Here is an 18837-nt window from a genome sequence, read left to right as displayed (position 1 = left end):
TTCACAGAGGATTTCTGCCAAAGATCCAAGTTGTGATTTTGTGAGGGGGTTGACTTCATCCCCATGGTTTAAGTCCGAGTTTACTGCTAACATTCGGTTTGAAGCACCCTCGATGTAGGCATTCCTGACGCTCTATCTGGAAGTCACTGTTGTGCTAAATGTACAGTTGTGGCTTCCAGCACCAGCTCTGCCTGGGGAGATACCTTAGTGCAGGTCAAACACATTTTCAAGGTGCTGAATGTCAGAATCAAGGTCTACCGATGAGACCTAGAGAAGGCAAAATTTTAGATGACAAATCAGATTCATTTTCATCCTTTAAGGACCGCATTGGGAAATGTGATCAAATAATAGTACTAGCATTACCCCTGTTTATTAAGTATTCACTACCAAGCATTGTATTGAACATTTTATGAGCAAAGTATTATTATGTCCATTTTATAGATGAGAAAACTAAGGTTTAGCAAGTATAAGTGGTTTACCTGGAATTTCATAGCTAACAAATGGTAGAACCAGGATTCCGTCTAATTCTATCTCACTGCGAGGCGCTTGCTCCCACATCGTTGCTTTGCTACTTGTATATGTACCAACCAGTCTGCAGGTTGTTAGTTTGCAGATATAGAGGATCAATCTTGGCAAAACACTGTACACTTTTTCTCTTCTGCCTGCCTGAGAGCAATGTTTGAGAAGATGTCTCTGGGGGTTAGAGGCAAATTAGGCTTTGCTTAAACCAATACTCAGTTTAAATAAGCATCCAACAAAGAGATTTTATTTTTTATTATTCATATTATTATTTCATTCCCCATAGCACTCTCAATTCCAATTGGTGCCATTTACAAGGAAGACTGGCCCACAGCAAACAACACATGCCTAGCTATAGTCTTCATGGCCCCTTGCAAATTATCTCTCATAGCTTTCCTATAGCCAAGACTTGAAGACTCTTAGGTGCAAGGTTGTATTGACATAAGTTGTTGAGAGAATGCCATAATCCAGAGTCACAGGAGAATGGAGAAAATGGGCAATTCTGTATAAAACATGTTTTGCATTCCCGCACCCTGCATCCTGCTCAAGTGACATCTGTCAGGCTGGGGTTCCCTAAAGATGCCATCCCTAAGCTGCTGAAAATGGTCCCTGTAGGGATAAGCCTATTACATTAAAGCTTAAGTCGATTCCAAAACGACTTCTTGTAGGAAGTAAAATCTGGAGGAAAGAGAAAACACAGAGAATGTCTTTTAAGATAGCAGCTAAATCATGCAGCACGGAAGTATGAGATTAGCAATGAAAATTAGACTTTAGTAGGCATCCGCTCAACTCCTCTGTCTCCATTCCTGCTGTGGAAAGGAGAAAATAGTAGAGCTAGCCAGACTTTGCAAGATGCAGCCTGCCCACAGCCATGTCAAAAAAGATCCTGCAAGAGCTAAATATCTGAGAAGCAATTCAAATGCTATTGACTTAACAGAAACCAACCAGGTTGTTTTTATGAACAAATCTAAATCATAGCACATACTTCAGGCCTGGTTTTGAAAAGAGGCCCCAAGACCTTTTTCTCTGCTGGATCTATGTGCTTCTCCGTGCACAAGCCAGGCTGCAGGGGGTGGGTCCATTCCCGTCTGTGGGTGTCACTAATCTGTCTCCCAGAACATGGTGCCAGGCTAGGGGCTGGCATTAAACGGCTCCCCAAGCACTTACCTGACACATGTTCCTCTTTTGTTCTTCTAGGAAAACACATCTTAATTTCTGCATTCACCTCAACTAGTTTGGTGGGTCCAAACCACAAGTGGGCCAGGTAGGGACTTGTTTGTAAGATGTGCTCCCCAGCATACAAAACCTGTATGGGGGAGGCTTGGCTGTGCTCTTGGGTCCCTGGTTCAGAGCTCCACAAGCCCTGGCAGGGACCAGGCCTAATGGCAGCAAACAGAAGGGAGTTAACACTTGGGCCACAGCAATAGTACAGCACTTGGGGAACAACCAATTGCCATCTGGGGTGGGGGAGCCAAGGGAATGGAGGGGAGTGGTCTACTCAGAAAGATTAAAGTTCCAGACACAGGAAAGAAAGGGTCTTATTTCCTCTGAGACCTTTGGAAGACTTCGAGAAAATTTGATTTCAAAGTCTGACACCAGAATGGAGGCCTGGTTTTCAATTCAAGCAGAAATTCACACAGTCCTGCTGAAGTCCTAGCAGGGAGGACGTAGCTCAGCTCACCTGGCTGCCCTGTGAGATCAGATGCTCTCCGCACCCCAGGGGGTATCCGTCTGGGGGCCAGGTCCCACGGACTTCTTCACAGACTCATCATTCTTTCCAGAGTGGACCAGCTCTGCGTGCTGTGTGGAAACAGCCTGCTTACAAAACACTCTGACCATTGCCAGATGTGGGCACCTGGCCAGCTTCTACATAATTCAGGCTTTTCTTTGCTCAAGATGGTACAATTTAAAGGAGCCTTAGAAGTTGATGTGTTTTAACCTCCTCCCCACCTCCCTTCATGCCTCTCTTCATCTTGGGAGCGGCCTCTCCTACCCGAGCACGTGGCAGCCCAGTATTCCATGTGCTGTGCATCAGCACTTGTAGCTGGAAAGACCAAGATCGTGCGTTTTCCATACGCTTGCTCAAAAACAAAATAAAAATAACCGGGAAGATGTACTATCTGCCTCCTGGTGCCCAGGCCTTGTTTTCCACACATGGCTCTCCCCCAAGTTGTCAGCTCTCAAATACCCAGTTGGGAAGCTCCGTGCTCAGGAATGTGAGAGGGGATGCAGAGCCCAGCATGGTGGAAGCAGATCAATTTTACTCCTGTCATCAGAAGGAATCTTTTAAATTTAAAGTTACTCTTCTCATGTAAGAAGATCAAAGTAATGCACAGAGCCCTGTTAAATGAACACCGACAAATCTATATTTTAAAGTCAGGGCTGAGTTGGGACTTTTCCCACTGATCAAGCAAGGTCAGAGGTTCTGGGAATTTTAATTCCCATTTCATTTCTTCATTCAAGTGAGCCAGTCATATTGCTTTTTATGGGGATCCAAACCATGCTTGCTTTTGTCATCTGGGTCTCATCTGAAAAACTGTAGGGCAATGGAAGCCACAGATTGGCTCTGAGACATGTGCTCAAGCATGTATGTTCAGAGATGGCAAAATCAATCTCTTTTGCTCTGTCTCTCCCCATCTCTCAGCCTCTGTATCTCTGTCTCTCTCATACATGCACACCTGCACGTGCACACACACACTCACACACACTACAGCTGACTCAGCCTCTCCCAATTAGAACAGAATGTCAAAAATCCAACTGAGATTTCAACTTTCCCTCCTTGTTGACTGCATCCAACTGCAAGACGCCAGCAGAATCTGCCACTCATACACGGGAAACAGAATGTGCAGAGTTCTCAGGCATTGCATTGTGTTGAGGAAGAGAGGCTTCAAAATCTGAATACAAAATGTGAATACAAATGTTAATACATGTGAATTTACCTAGAAATTTCCAGGCAACTTACACTGCCAATGAATTTTTCTTGAATTATTTTACCACTGACAAATAATTGGGCTGATAGCTAACCCTAATGGTTTCCCTCCATTTAGCCAGGATTAAAACCAACTGTTTACATTCTTTCAAAATGGACACACGTTTTAAGGGTCTGAAAAATGTTCAAAAAGATTTTCTTTTGGTCTGCATTTTGGAGCTCATGTACCTGAACATCTGTTTCTCTAATGAGCCTAGAAGCATGATGGACAGAACTTCTCTCCAGAGTTTCTGGACTGACCAGTGGCAGAAAGGCTAAGAACCATCATCTAGATATGTATTCAGCATGATTTTGCTGACCAATTTCAGACCATGTGCAGAGAAATGTGTTTTAATCCAGTATAATTCTATCACTGGTATCAATCAAGCTCAGAAAAATGAAAGGAGGGACAAAATGATCTTGTCCAGAAGCCTGTCCAGAGACCTGCCATGATTAGAGCTTTGATTTCCATACCAGAAAACCAAAGTGGCCATTCCGTGATGAGGAAAACATTTCCTTGGTCAGACATAAACTGTTTACAGATTCTAATTTACCTAATATGGGGCCCATGGTCATGAGCAGACACTGAAATAAGGCATTTCACATGCACTCTCATTTACTCCTTAGGGTAGACCAGGGAAATGGGCATGATTATTTCCCATCCGTAGATGTACAAAAGAATATTAGGCAGGAGGCTGTCTGTAAAACCCAGTGGCCTCCTCTAGTGGACAGGTATTCCCATCACACTTCACACACCCAGCCACCAGAATTAGGTAGCCTTGCTCCCTAACCCTACCCTTTGCCTCTCCAAAATCATTTTTCAAGAAAGTATTAGGAAAATTTCAAACTACTCCAAATGTGGAGGTTACTGCTCCGGGATTTCTCCTTACATCTACCAAAAAAGAGTCCAGCCTTGATTCTTCTGATGAGATCTGATTTAATCCTGGGTTAAGCTGGGGAGTAAGGCTGCAATATGGCTACCTTGGAAGAAAAGTTGGAGTCTCTTTTCCAACAGAAGCAGAATGTCCATTCCAACCAAATGAAGAAACTCAAGTCTCTATAAAAACATCTTGGGAGAAGTAGTGTGGTCTCAGGAAAAGAGTTTGAGCTCTGGAACACCACTAGTTGGCACCACATGGTGCCTACTGAGCTTCAGTTCCCTCATCAATTCAATGGAGGTGACATCAACTCTTGAAAGGATTAGACCCTGAGGCTGAAAGATCATGCGTACAGAGTTCCTAGCTCAGAGCAAGCAACTAATAAATGGTGACTTTTATTATCATTTTTTAAAAAATATTGGAGGCAGTTGTGTGTTATGGTTACTTGAATTTGGAAGGTTAAGTTTGTTTTAACCAGAAAATTCTCGTTGTTTCCATCCTCCATGTGGAAGATGTTTCTAAAACATGTGCGTGCGCTTATTTTCCTGCCACAGAACGGAACACAATTGAATTTTTCTGTGATGATTAAGGATCTGGCTGTGCCCCGGGCAATCATTCTCAGAGCAAAGGCTTCTCATTGTTCAGCACTTAGATACAGATGTGGGAAGCTGTGCAGACCCAAGGATGGGCATCAACCCCTCCAAGTTAGTCAGTTGTTTGTTTTAAATAAATCTCTGATCTCAGAGCACTTTACTAGGGTTTGCCTTTTACTTATCAAAGCAGGTTGGGAGCTATGTGTAAGGGTTGGCTATGTTCCCCGTAGAAGGTTGGCTTCTAGTTAATCCAAGTTTTGTTTATTCTTTGTTTATCATGCACATGAGTCTTCCCCAAGTAGAGGGAAAGTCTCATCAGTGGCAGAAGCCCAACTTCAGCTGAACCCAAGACCAGGCTGGATCTTTATAATCAGACTGCAGTCAGGATTCCTTAAAGGCATCTGTCTGCCCAAATTTATTTGTAACACTGAGCACTTTCTAAGGAAAAGGGAAGTGGAGAAGTGGGAGGTGGGAAATCAGCCCATGTTTTTCTTATTAAGTCCTTATAAAGGTTAGAGAGATCAGTCACAAATTCTGGAAAAGGAGAGACACATTTAGGTTGGCCCAAGTCAGTCTGGTTTTGGGTTGAAACACTGAGGGGAGAAGTGATGGTCTGACTCAGGAGAGAATAGCCACTATGTGTCCCCTACTCTATAAAGCTCTGTGACAGTCTCCTCGGGCACCTTGAACACCAATAGCCTTTACCAGACAGCAGCCTGATGACTTAAGTGTAAATGAGTCAGAAACATACGGATTACATTTCCCTGAGAAAATAGGTCGCTTTAAAAATGAAGGGCAAAGTGCTTGGGAAAATGCATTATGGGTCTGTCAAGGCCAAAAAGGAAGTAAACTAATTCATATATTCTCTAAATGCCAAATGTGAGCAAGCATTTCAGGGCAAACGCTTTACAGGAGTGTGTATATATGATCATGTAACTGTCTCAGCTTGGGAACCTCACCAAGATGATGTATATCCATGTATCGTCTGAGGCCTGGAAAATGATTTTTGTGAACAGCCAAAAGGAATACACACAGACCAAGACAATAACACTGACTAGTATCAAACACTGGAAACTGTAATTTAACTCAGTGTCTCCTGTGAGAAAGCCTTTCCCACTCCCCATCTTCCCCTCAACTTTTTTTCTTTGACATTGTGACTTGAAAAATATCAAATGGGAAAATCAACACAAATGTTTGCTATGTGATATGGGCTGGCAAACAAAGAAGTGAACAAAAATCCTTACAAGTGTGTGGCTGTAAAGGGATTCTGTTTTACTCAGGCTGAATGCTAACAATCTTTCTAAAGATGGTTGTCAACATGGATGGAAGAGAAATGCAAAGAATTGCTCCTCACAGCTAGGTTGCCCAGGATGAAGTGATCACAGAACCCCAGGGAGCCCACTGCTGCCCCTCCCTGGCCCAATCCCCACCTCCAGAACTGGGGTCCAGGAAGCAAGGAAGGTCTTACTGGTGACCTACAAGGCCCACCTTGGGATGGCACTCCATTATCTTCTGAGCAATGGATCACCTACAGCGTCACACCGAGAGCTTGGTAGAGAGAGCCCTATAAGGTGAGGAATCTTGGAGGACAAACCAGGTGTGCAGACAGACTACAGGCACCTTCAGTCGGCCTTCTAAACCTCCACTAATTCTCCCTAACCCAGGCAGGACGGAATTATTTGTATTTATTTTCCTGGTTCCCCTAGAAACTCTGATGTGATATTTTCTCTCTCTCTCTCTCTCTCTCTCTCTCTCTCTCTTCCCACACACTCTTACCCTCCCTCCCTCTCTGCTTTTTATTGAGTCACTTTTTCTTCTCCCTCTGTGGTCTCAAAAGTTTCTCTGGGTTTTTTTTTTTTTCTTCCTTGAGTATTTCTTTCTCTGTCTGGATTCTTCTCTGCCCCCATATGCTTATGTCTCCCTCAGGAGCCTCGTGCTTGATGAAACAAGGCCCATGGGCACCCCAACATTTAGTCAGAACTACCTCCATAAGAACTGGCAGCTTATTCTCCATGTCTCAGTTGGGAAGGAGGAACACTTCTCATTTCCTCTTGGTATTTCTTCATTTGGAAGGATCTTCCACACCTGCTCCTCCCTGTGGGGAAAAATGGCCTAGTGGGGTGAATGTGTGTAGCTGCTCTACTTCTCCTGCTCAGTGGTTGGCTATGTCGCTTCTCCATGCAGTGCTGTGGGAGTCAGGGCATACTGCCTCCTGGAAGGGCTCAGTACACGGGCACACTAAGGCAGTCCTCAGAATCAGCCTTGTCAGAAACGTAGGTGACCTTTCAGCTTTCCATCAGGAGACTCTCATGCCTCATTTCTCAGTTGGATGACAAGAAGGATGGCATTCATTAGATTCCCACAAAGGACACCCCCCAAGTCCTCATAAACAGAAATTTTGACTCTACACCCCAAAATGTCCCTGAATGGGTCTCTACTTCGGTCTGTAGCCTATCTTCACTTCTCAAAACTCTTTCTTTCTCTTCTACAGCAGCCATTACTTTTGTTCACTGTTACCTAGTTCCCCTCTGCTTCAAGCACACAGGAAGATATACATCCTCACACAGTTGAAATTGGCTTTGACCTTATATTGCCTGTTGAAATGCGACATAGGGGATGATTGCTCTAGAATGTTACCCACCTCACAGGAGAATTCTATCCATGAGAAATGAACCTTTATGGTTTGAAGGCCCTGGGATCAGAGGGATATTTGTTATACGGCAGAATCTTTCTCATCCTGATGATACATCTTCCTTGCTTTGTTTCCTAAACCTCTGCATCTCAACTCTGGTTTCATCATTTTGCTAACATATCCCCATTTATTATCCTTTTCTTTCTCTGCCCCTCTAGCTCACCTGAGTTGTTTTTTTTCCCCCTTAGGACAGACATGGATTTGTATTTTTAACGATCATAAATAGATTGGCTTCTATTTTCGCAAATTTGGAAGAACATAATTTGAAGAAAGGAATGTTCAACCCGACATAAGAAAAATACTTTAAGCCCAATGGTCTGAAATGCTTTAGGTCTAGAATAAAAGACAGAGAAATATGTATTTGTTCATCTCAGAAAACTGAAGGGAAGGAATGTTCTCAAAGACTTAATAAGTCTGAAATACAAGTCCACGTAAAAGAAGAATAGACAGACTTCTTGGACAAATTGGAAAGAAATTGCCAAACTCCCTGTGGCCTTGAAATCTTGAATTCTTCAATGTGTAGGAAAAGAAGTAGAAGAGAGCAGAGTGGCATCTCAGAAGTTACTCTGAAAGTCAATTCTTTCTGACCATACCGCTCAAAGGCAAGTGAGTAGTTTTAGGAGGTGGCGGGAAGCACTTTTAATGTAATAACCTTCAATTCCCAATAGGACACAAACCACATGTTGGTGTTATGGATAAATTCTGAACAGCATCTGAGGGTAAGTGTTTAATTATACTTGGCGCAGCTACACATTTTTACTCACAAGACAGGAAATCCCCCAACTATTAACTGCATTCGACCTCGACACACCGAATGAGAACCTTTCTGGCTGTTCTTTGCAGGATGGTCAGAGCCAGCGTCATTTCTGGGGCAACAGTAGCACCTGAACCCAAAGCCTTATTATGTGGTTGCCCATGGTTGGGACCCAGGGGGACACCCCCTCCAACACCCTCAATGACACTAAATAAAAGAATTAAACCTTTTCCAGGCCAAGCCCCATGGTGTCTGCCTGGGAGAGTTCAAGGCAGTTTGGTAAACGGGATGAACTGCTCCAGGCTTTCTCCCAGATGTCCTGAAATTCTTACTGGAGGTAACACTGTGGTCTCTGAGTACCAGGTAGGGAGTAGCAATTATGGGCCAGCCTCAGGCAGAAATAAAGTAGCTAGAACACTGTGCCCCAACTTCTTTTTAGCACATGCTACTTATAAATGACTCAATATCTCATACACTCATTTAAGGTTTATTAAATATCAAAACAAAAACCCAGATGAGCTGTTAAGCACTGTCTGACTAGCCCTCCTTGAGAACTCTGTGCTGGAACTTCTAGCTCTTTCCTTATTTAATGGTTTTCACTTCATCTATCTGTTCTCAACATCCACCCATCTGTACGATACTCATTTATTCATTCAGAAAGCGTTTACTAAGATGGGTACTAGACATTAGAGAGATGAAGTAAAATAAATCATGAGCCTTGCTCTAGAGGAAGATGAACAGAGACAATCTTATTAGATTGTAGCAAATTCTCTGGTAAGGTGCATGCTGGGTAAAAGCCAGCACCCACACTTGCCCCAAAGGCAATGGGATGAAGTGTCAGGGAAGATTTCCCCAAAAGAATGAAAGCCTTGTCCTTCTTTCCATATCCTATTCAAACCTACTCAGCAACCCTTCATTCATACAAAAGTAAAAATCATAAACTCTCACAAAATTATCAAATCTTAAGCATCTTGATTGTTTAGTCCAATTTATAAAGCAGAAGATTGCAGTTTGTAAAGACCAGCCACTGGTCCGTGGTCACACAGGTGCTAAGCAGCAGAGAGGTTATACTAAACAACTACTTTGAGTGCTCCTCCTTCCAAGTACCCATTTCTGCATAACAAACAACCGCAGAACAATAGCAATAGCTTATTTCACTCCTGAATCTGCCCTCTGGCTGAACCTGGCAGGAAAGCTTGCTCTAATCTATGAGGCATTCCCTGGAGTAAGTCTCTGGAGCTAGAGAATCACTTCCTGTGCTTGCTATGGGGTGGCAGCCCAGCATTGGCTCCTCTTCTGGTGCGCCTCTCCATGGGGCTTCTTGGGCTTCCTCATAGCATGGCAGCTGATTTCAAAAGCAAGGGTTTGAGAGGCAGGGAGTGGAAGTTGCCAATTTCTTAAGGCTTGGTTCCAGAAACTGGCACAGCATAGTTTCTGCCATATTGTCTTGTTCAAAATCTAAGGCAGTGGGGTCATAGACCTCACCTCTCAACAGGAAGAATGGCAAAGTATTTTTGGACATCTCTGATTTACTACATCTGCCTAGGTGATTTTGCAATCTGATGGACTTTAAGACTAAGTTAAAAGAAATAAAAACCAAGTGCAAGGATAAGGGGAACAACATGCCAGTGGTCTTTGGCATTTGTGCTGCAGGCTGTTGCAAGCTTCTTCGGGTGGCTTTTCAAGTGTCAGCCAGCAAATGAAGGCAAAAGGGCAGAAAAAGATGAAGTTTTCCAGTCAATGAAGTTACCCACGCAACCCTCAGAGACATGGTACCCTACTTTGCTGCATATTAGAATAACCTGAGAGCCTTCAAAAAAGAAATGTAGATTCCCACTGCCCCTCCAGATCACAATTCCCAGAGGTGGCCAGAAAGGGTTTTTTTTTTTTTAAGATTTTATTTATTTATTCATGACAGACTCAGAGAGAGAGAGAGAGAGAGAGAGAGAGAGGCAGAGACACAGGCAGAGGGAGAAGCAGGCTCCATGCAGGAAGCCCAATGTGGGACTCGATCCCAGGTCTCCAGGATCATACCCCGGGCCAAAGGTGGCGCTAAAACGCTGAGCCACCGGGGCTGCCCCCAGAAAGTTATTTTTAAGAAAGTTCCTCAGGTGAAGGGAAGCAGATTGGCGGTCAGCACCTGTTGGCAAACCTAAATGTTGAAACTGCTCCCAGAATCACTGACACTTAGTTGAGGGTGAGAACCCTGCATATTTTTATAGATGTCTTTAAAATGATAAAATTGAGGTCCATCTCCCCTCCCCCAATTATGAATTCCACTTTGGCTGTGAAAAATAGTCCTAAGATAAGATAAAGAACTGAGGGAAATGTATGACTCTTTCTGGTCCAAGAGCTCTGCTTTGGACACAAGACACTGAGGCCAAAATAAAAGCCCAGAGGACAGGGAGGAGAGACCTGGCTCATTTTGGGGTTCCAATATAATTGTTTTGAAATTCATTCATGTTGTTGCATGAATCAATAATTCATTCTTTTCTGTTGCTGAGCAGTGTTCCATCGTATGAATAGACAATTTGTGCCCAAAAAATGACTGCAAAGTTTGGAGAAAATCTGACAGATTTTATTCAGCAAAGAAAAAAATAAATCCTTTCTCTTATCTTCCAGAGACTAAACTGCTCATTGCCACATTTCCTGCAAAAGAGGCTTGAGCTAATTCCTGAGGACCATCTGCTCAGCCAGGCCAGAGAAATACCTTTAAGTTCCAGCAGTGGAGACTGGACTTACTCTCTAGAGACATGTGCCTCTATTCCAAACAGAGCAAGGACTCAGATTAGCTACATCTCCAAGAAAACACTCTAAAAAGCACAGAAAGGGAAAATGGTCTCTTTGCCCTTTATCAAAAGGAGAAAATCATTTTCATTTACCCTTACAATGAACATCTGGTTCATTTCCTGTTTGGGCTATTGCAAATAAAGCTGCTATGAACATTCACTTATGGGATATAGGTTTCCCGTTTCTATTGAGTAAAGACTTACAGGTGGAAAGGCAGGGATGGGTTATAGAGTGGGCATAGGTTAACTTAAAAGAAACTTTCAATATGTCTTCCAGAGTGGCTGCATGTTGCTACCAGAAGCATATGAGAGTTCCAGTTGCTCCACATCCTCACCAACACTCAGCTGGCTCCGTACTTTTAACTGTTGCCAATCCAGTGGGTACTTATTTTGTCATACATTCCATTTTTCTTTCCCTGATACAAATGATGTTGAGCACATCTTGTGCTTACTAGACATCTGTGTAACTTCTTTTGTAATTGTCCAAACCTTTTGCCTCCTTTTTCATTGGGTTGTTTGTGATTGACCTGTACAAGTTCTTAATATATTCTCTATAGAAGTCCTTTGATGACATTTCCTCCAGGTCTGAGGCCTGCTCTTTCATATTCTTATGGTATCTTTGGGGGGAAAATTTAATTTTTATGAAATCCAGTTAACAAAATGTAAAACTGATCTCAGACTTTTTGCCTCCAGAGCTGTGATGGAACACATTTCTGCTGGTTTAGGCCACCAGGTTTGTGATAATTTTTACAGCAGCCCCAGGAAATAATTCACCCATTAGGCTGGTTGGGTCTGTTCTTGGCATGGGTGGCTCAGGGATTAGGCTGAAATGTGTGTGGATTTATACAGAGAATTAGGAGAGCCTCTGTCTTGGTTTATCCCTCTGGGATTATCTGCCCTTTGTCATCTGCAGGGCCCCTTTACATAGTTCCTCTGGCAACAGAGATGGAGTTTCTATTAAAGTTTTTGGCATTCCATGACAAAGACCCGCTCTTGTGTAGCATTTTCTCCAAATTTGTCTCTTCTCCTCTATCTGCCTGCTTCTGCTTCTGTTTACTTTTCAAACTGTAAATAGTTGCTTTCATGGATTGTCCAGAGCTTCTAGTCATATTTAGTGAGTGGGAAATGGTGTAGGGAACTTTTCTACCCAGTGGCCCAGGAGGCTAACCAAGATCCAACATCTTGCTGTCCCACATTTGAGATGGCCCACCCAGAACAAACCCTTGCTTCGGTTGCTCAACTCTGTGGTCTTCCTTGAAATTCGTAGCCTGTGAGAGGTGGAAAGCAAGTGCAGATTATGTGAGCTTCAACTAATACATTTCATGGGTCATTACAAGCCCTTTGCCATTGCATGAATATCCAGTGTACAAAATCAATTCTGCTCACAATTATCTAGTCAAGGAAATAGACCATTCTGGAGTAAGAAGGAATGACTAACTTTTAATGATGACTCACCCCAGGCAGGGTGCTTGGTGCTAAAGGTGGGAACAAAGTTAAGCCATGGAGTTCTCCCAACAGGGGCTTAGGATGGGAGAACAAAGAAGTTCTCATGGAATCACCTGTGATGAGAAGTAGTACACAAGAAGTGGTCCAGAAACACAGAAGAGGGAGAGATGAATGTTTAGGGCATTTGGGAGAAAAATCCCTAGTGAGGTGACGTTGGATCTGAACTTTAAAGATCTTCAGATTCTACCAAATGGAGGGTCATCCAGGGCATTCCAGGTGGGGAGCACCTCCAAGAGGGGCTTGGATGTTTGAGGTGCTAGCACGGTGCCAGAGGGATGGCAGTCTGGTATGATGAGAGTCTATTGTGAAGCAAGAATGCCACACAGATCCACAAAATGCCTGGTCACAGAGAAGCCATGGCAGTAGTTCGACTGCAACCACCCTTTGCCCTGATGGGGCCAGAGTCACAGGAAGGTGCCATGTGCGTCAGAGGAGGCACATAACTCCTCCGATGACACCTGCTCTTCTTTTTCTTTAATACTGGGATCAGATTGTGAATGACAGGGAGTAAGCCTGGCTTTATTACGACAGAGGAAACGAGAGGTATACGTGGCTGAACTCCGGATCAACTGCTGTCCTTCTCTTCCCTCCTCTCTCATTTCCTATTTTCTAAGTCTTTCAGCCAGATAAGCTGGGCCAGTGGTCCTGGCATGTGAAATCCAGCACTATGGGAAGGTTTCTCTGTGACAAAGAGAAATGGCATGTGAGGCACCCAAGTGCCAGCTGATGTTTCAAAATAACAGTAAAAAGTGTTTTCTGGTAACCCTCCGGGGTCTGGACAAGCCTCCAGTCTGGGCTGATGAACAAACACATCAGATGCAAGGTGAAAACACCCAGCTGTGCCCTGCTTGAGCTTCATTGTCGGGCAGCCATCTCAGCAAAGGGACAGGCTTGCAGGTGTGTCCTCAAACATAATAACAGCCCACAACATGCTGCCATCTGTTCTGACAGAAAGGGGGAAATTACTTAAGTGTTCTACAACTTTCATCTTTTGGTTCCTCCCACCCACCCAAAAGAAAGAAAGTTATCATTTTGCTGATAATCCTAACTCTGGTGGTTTCCAACAGGAACCAGGAGTTTGAGCTTACAGGGAGCATAGGCTGAGAGCCACTGCAATCTGACGTGCAAGAAAACTAGAGAGTAAAGGTTGGTTATCAACCATTGTTTCCAGCAGATTGTTGATATATATATACTACTTGTAACCCACTTCAGTAAATAGCAGTAAAAATAAGAGAACCTCCAGGAATACAGATGTACTATTAAAATTCAAAGTAAGCACTCTGGAAAGACCAATTTTGATGTTTTCTGTAGAAGTCTCCTACAGTAAAAGCTGAATGACAAATGCCCAGGATCATCATCTACTGGCATAGCTGGCTGGAGCAAAGTTTCATCTCAAAGAGGAAAGTTAGTGCTGTCATTCTTGGACTCCTATTAGGGACTGACTGTGTCCCCACCACCACCCCAAAATTCATAGGTTTAAACCTTACTCCTCAAGGACGTGACTAGAATAAGATGAGGTCTGAGGGTAGAGCACTCATGAAGGCATTAGTCACAGGACAGCTAGCTTCCTAGCTAGATTCACACAAGGACACAAGAAGTCAGCATCCGAAAGCCAGAAGAAGGCCGTCACCAGAACCAGATCGTGCTGACACCCTGTCTCAGACCATCAGCCTCCAAGACTGGGAGAAATAAATGTCTGCTCTTTATAAGCCGTCCAGTCCATGGAACTCTGTCAGCTGGAACAGACTAAGAAATGCCCTCAGGGCATCTTTCATCTATCGGGTCCTCAGAAGCCCAAACCATATTCCACAGTAACAGTCTCTGCAAATGCTTCGTTCTCTTTTCTGTGCACAAATAACCCTACCCCCAGGTCTGATTCTGCGTTAGGATCTAATGACACCTATAGCAGCCCAGATTCCATCCTACCAATTCCACACTTTCCTCCCTGCTCTCCTCCTGGCCTGGCCCCTCTTCCACCACACACACCACTGTCCCTGTTCCTCAAGGGAAAGGTGGCATCTTATTGTCCACCTATTCAATGGAGGCCTAGCCTCCAGTGCCTGGCTTCCATTCTTCCCCTTCTACCAACTTCCTCGAGCTCAGGCTTTGTATGGAAGATGCACAAGAGCATAAGATCAGGGGCCCGTCCTTAAAGACCCCATGGCCAGATGAGGAGAAAGCCACCCCTCTCACCACAGCTCCTGTGAACCCAACAACTCCTGTGAACGAGGTATGGAAGAACAAATCCATTCATGCTGGCCACCAAGGTGGAGGGAGCCAGGAGACATGGGAAGGTGAGCTGTGTGCTGCATTCTACACAATAGGAAGTATCTTACCAGGTAAGAAGGGCAGCCGGGAGAGGAAGTAGACATGGGCAAAGCTCACAAAAGTCTATACTCCAGAAGTGGTGAACATCTGGAAAAGCCTGCTGAGCCTGGATCCTGCCGTGGTGAGATGCTTGATCTTTATCCCGTGGGCAGTGGGAAGCCACAGCAGCTTTGTAAACAGGAAGGTAATAGACACCACTAGTGACAGTGTAGACTGATGAAGGGAGGGTTTGGGAGGAAGGAGAGCAGCATGAGCCTCCTTCTTCCCCCTCCTTTCTTCATGCCTAAACTGCATCCAGACAAATAGCTCTCTCCAGTGTCCTCCTCTTTGTCCCTGAAACTACACCCCTACACTTTGAGGACAGCCTCCTGCAGAATCACTTTCCTCATACACTTCAATTAACTCCCTAAAACATGACTACATGTCTGGAACCTTCTGGAACCCAGGTCAACATCACCTTACCCCTGTTTTCTCCATCCGTAAAGTCAAGGGGTAACTGGCATGGCCATCAACACAGAGGGTCAGGGGCCTGTAGCATGTCCAGGAAACAGAAATGAACTGATGGGAAGCCAACAAACCCAGGTCAGAGTAGGTGGCCTAGGTGGCAAAGCCAAGAAGCTCTTTTGAGCTGGCAAATTGTTCTTAGGCCAAGCACTCTGATCCACATTCTTTCTGAGATGTGTTATTTGGCTACCACAACCTGAAGGTGGAGGCACTGTTAGCCCCATGTTATAAACCAGGAGGCAGAAACAGACTGCAGAACTCCCAGGTCAGATCCCTGTAAATGAAGAGGCTGGTTCTCAATTGTCCCAAAGCCAGGATCTTTATCCCTACAGCCATCCACTTCTCCAGCATCAAACAAGCACATGTCTCCTTCTTCTTGCAGGTTCACATCAACCCAAGGGAGTTTTAGCCTAGGATTGCACAGCCTCAGTCGCTTGCCTAGATCCAGCTGCAGAGTCATGGGGTAATAGAATTTTGCAGCAACAAGGAATCTGCTCTTTCATTTATCAGAAAGTGAAGTGACTTTGCCAGGATGACGGGCTAGTAAGAGTCAGACGTGGCAACAAAGTCTCCACTTCATTCCTAACTCAAGACTTTTCCATTTCCCCTAGTCCTAACTCAAGATTTTCTAAGGATCATCTCCCCTAGGCTGTGACACTGCATTTCTTTGTCCTCCTTTTCTAAAGTGGTTTCCTTTTCTAAAGTGGTTTCTGCTGGTGTATGGAAAATAAACTTTAAAAGTCAACACCACCTCCATCTCCCTCCTGAGAAATGATTGTTTGCTGATCTATTTCTGAGACCTCAGATAATTTCCATTGACCAGCTTCTAACTATCAGGTTATACTTGAAACTGAGTAGTTGCAAAACTTTTCATGGCTATTTATAACACACTTTCTACATGAGGAGTTTTAATTGACTGACCTTAGGTGTAACATTTGTTTGATGAAATGATTATAAAATATGTTCTATGTCAAAAAATGAAACCTCTAGGTTATTATAAGTGGAAAATTACAGAAAAATGTCTTAGAACCTTAAAAAATGCCTAGTAACATATATGCAGAAAAACCATAAAGCAGGAGAACTATACTAAATTAATATGAAAACCATTTCGATTTTTGTGTAGAGCCATCAAAAATTGTTTCATTGCATCTCAAATTTTGAAAGACTCTACTTCAGTGGAAGGTAATTGATTTCTATTAAACATATAACTCCTGATTTAATTAATAGGTGCTGATAACCACTGATCTATTTATCTTGGAAAGGAGATCACAAAGACTTCTATAGGCTCTATATTTGTGTAAGAGTGCACAGAATTTTCTAGACCCAACCTTAGCTCAAGGTTTCTGAGATTATTGTAATTATTTTGTTTTTATACAGCTACTTATTTGAAAAGGGGACAGATGACACTTTTCATCAATCAAGACAATTTTTATCTCTATCCTTGAGATTGTAGCACTTTTGTTTCCCGTGTGTTGAGGGCTGACTTTAGTTTGAAGGAACTACACAGGGTAACCACACTATTTTTTTCTCCAACATCCTTTCATAGACTATGATTTCCTTGCTGTATTATAATGATTATTCTGCTAGAAATCACCTGTCATGTACTCAATTAATAGTAGTTATAAATAAGAAGTAAATAGTAAGACTTAAAACCCTCCAACAGAAAGATGGAAGAACCAAGCATGTTCATCTCTCTAAACAGGATTATTTAACATTCATTTTATGCTTTGAGTGTCTTTAGAGTTAATATGTATTTTATGTTGGGTGATATATGGGGTTGACTGAAATATTTGAGAATTTATTTTTTTAGTTTTACTTTAGAGAAACTAAAGTAAAATAGTTTTACTTTAGAGAAAACATTCACACAAAATAACTCAGTTCAATAACTTTTGGCTTTACCAGTCATCCTTTGATAAAAATCACATAATCTTCAATTACTTCTGAATGACTGCAGAACATACAGAAATGGAGGAAAGTTGAATTAGTCATCATAAGGAACAGCAACAACAAAAATAATCATTATTGTAGAATTCCTGGGGTATATGTGAAAATAGTCCATAGAAATGAATTGATGAATTAGTATCCATTGCAATATGATTTTACCTGGATTAATACTCTATAGTATTCTAACAAAATTACTGGCCAGTTAAAATCTTTAAAACTCTTCATTGAAACATAAAAATAGAAACCTCAGTACTGAAGAGTTGGATCAAAAGAATTACTATAATAATTGAATTTCATTTTGCTGCTCTAAGTGTGAACAACTGTCACCAGTCTCGTAAATTTTGTTTAATCAGGATCTTCATAAATAATTTGAATATATTTGGTGGCTACTAAACTGTAATTAGGAGAGCATTTTTTTAAGTCTTAAGAGTAAAAAAGTTTAAAAGTAATCTGAAAATAATGGTTTTCTGTTTTCCAAGAGAAGAGATACACACACACATTTATAATGTATATAAACACACAATATATAATATATACATATATACATACATGTAAAGAATACATAAATTAATGTTTCCTCTAATGATTAAGAAATATTCTTATTAGTAATAGCAAAAGGCATTCTCAATTCTGAATTAAGTGTATACATTTCTCAGAACACTTTCAGAGGATTTGAGGTGAGTCTGCTTTAATCATGACTCATTCATTCATTCAACTATTTATAAATAACAGCATCTTGGCTTTCTTAATTCTCCATTTAACAAAGCCCATCAAGGCAGTTTTAATATAGACACCTGGATAAAGAAGACATCACCTGACCTTGGAAGCTGAAATCCTAGGATTCTGAATCAGCATATCTGATAGGAAGGGTTGTATTGCTCTCTGGGCTGCCACATGTTAGGGACAGAGGTGAAAGGATAGACTTCAGGAAACCTTGCAACTGGGTCTAGAAAAAATTATCATGAGAGGAGGAAGGAGGAACCATTTCAACAAAACAGAATAAAATGTGCAAAGAGATTCAGTATGAGAGGAGGACATATTGGATAAGAACCAGCATGCAGCGAGCGGCCTGGATGCCATGTCTGAGAGTGGAGGGTCTCCCCACAAAAGAGCTGGACCCAGCCCTGAGTCAATGACACTAAGAACCATGTATTGCTGGCATACTACATGGAGGGCAGATTTAAGGAAGACTGGAGGCAGGACAGCAAAAACAAGTATGGTAGGAAGAGCCTCACCATAATGCCTCTTCCTAGTTGTAAAATTGATTTCAATATTTTAGGCTTTCTCTTTCTTCTTTCTTTCTTTCTTTCTTTCTTTCTTTCTTTCTTTCTTTCTTTCTTCTCTTCTTTCTTCTTTCTTTCT

Source organism: Nyctereutes procyonoides, unplaced genomic scaffold, assembly GCF_905146905.1.
Source record: "Nyctereutes procyonoides isolate TBG_1078 unplaced genomic scaffold, NYPRO_anot_genome, whole genome shotgun sequence".
In the NCBI taxonomy this organism is placed as follows: domain Eukaryota; kingdom Metazoa; phylum Chordata; class Mammalia; order Carnivora; family Canidae; genus Nyctereutes; species Nyctereutes procyonoides.
This window is presented reverse-complemented; position numbering follows the sequence as displayed.